This window comes from Gossypium hirsutum, chromosome D01, assembly GCF_007990345.1.
Source record: "Gossypium hirsutum isolate 1008001.06 chromosome D01, Gossypium_hirsutum_v2.1, whole genome shotgun sequence".
Lineage (NCBI taxonomy): Eukaryota > Viridiplantae > Streptophyta > Magnoliopsida > Malvales > Malvaceae > Gossypium > Gossypium hirsutum.
In genome coordinates, this window is record NC_053437.1 from 53,355,586 (window position 1) to 53,357,435 (window position 1,850).

Below are 1,850 nucleotides of genomic sequence, written 5' to 3' on the forward strand. Positions count from 1 at the left end.
ACGGCGATTATTTCATTGACAAAACAAAGGAATACCATGAAAGGAAAATAGAGAAGAAAATAAAAGAGGAAAGCGACGAGATGAGCGGAATCGGCCCGAAGGCCGAACGACCACTCACAAGGAAGTAACTTTCTCTCTCTAGAGAAAGAAGACAGGAAAGCCTACTAGAGATAAGTTTTTTTTTTGGTAATGAGGGGTGAGTTTGGATGGGCGATTGGGTGCGGTGCTTTTAGCTTATTTTTTGTCTCACGCTACAGTATCGCTATAGTATCTAATCTCACTGCCACCACTATTTTACACTAATCGTAAGTAAATGCACCGCCCATCCAAACTCACCCTAGGTGAATATGGTTTATGATACGGTTGATTTAGAGATATTGTTAAATTAGAGTAATATTTAAGATTTAATATTTTTGAACTAGATGTTAGGGTTTTAAGATTTTAAATCCTAAAATTTAGAGTTCTTAGGATTCTATAAAAAAAATAGGTTTATTTTATTAAATTTCATTCTTAAAATCTCTTACATAAATAGTTGAAATCTGGTTGCAAGTCTCTTTTAGACTTGGGACAATGAAGATAGATGAATTTTTCTGAGTATTTGATTTTGTTTATTTGTCTATTAGAGTTAAAATTAATAATAAGAGTTAATTTGGTGTTAGTTGATATATAATATTATCTGTGAAAAGATTTAATAAAATGTTTAAAAAGTGATATTTTAATATATTTTTTAAAGAAAAAATTATCAAACTCTTATAATCAATATTAAATTTTTATAACTAATAATCGAAATGTATTCCAACTTAGACAAACTCAAAACACAGTTGGGAACTGATAATGAAAATGACGAGGATGCTACTATGATTGCTCAAATAAGGCATTATATTAAAAATGGCAGAGCCAAACGTGCAGGTCATGAAATACTAAAATTATTACGTTTTATTTTTTCTACTTAAAAAAGGATAATTGGTCTCTATATATTAGATTAAAGAGTAAATTAATTTTTTGTTAAAAAAATTATCTATTTTTATTATAAAAAATTATCCTTTTTATGTTAGCATAAGGTACACGTAGTAAGACATATATCACTATTTGATTATTCCATCAATCATACCAATTTTTAATAATACAAATAAATAAAAATTTTAACAAAAATAATCAAATTATTATTTAATTTAATATATAAAAGGGTAAAATACTAAAAAAATCCCTTTTTTTAAATTTACTAAAATGGGCCCGGTATTTTATTATTTACCGGAATGGGCCATTTTTCCCTAAAATGCGTCCACGTCAGCGCAATGTCAGGGGACGTGTCAGCAAAGCGCGCCCTCAGGGACGCGTTTTGCTGCCACATAGCGCGCCCTTGGGGACGCGTTTTTTCCGTTTCTCCAACGTTAGGTTTTGGGTTTTTAGGGTTATGGTTTAAGGTTTTTAGGGTTTTAGAGGAAAAAATTAAATAAATAAGGGATTAGGGTTTAGGGTTTCTTCATTAAATTAATTATAATTTTTTCAAAATTGGATTAGGTTTCGTGTTTATGGGTTTTTAAGATAAAATCAAAGCAGGATGCTTTATCAGAAGAATTTCTGAAGCCGCGCTCACGTGGACGCGCTTTTGCTACAGTAGGTCCTGGAAAAATAATTTCGAGTTGACGTTTCTGAGCAAATAGTATAAAAAAACTTCAAGCAGGATGCTTTATTAGAAGAATTTCTAAAATCGCGCCATCGTGGATGCGCTTTTGCTACAGTAGGTCCTGGAAAAATAATTTCGAGTTGACGTTTCTGAGTAAATAGTATAAAAAACGATTCAAGTAGGATGCTTTATCAGAAGAATTTCTGAAATCGCGCCCTCGTGG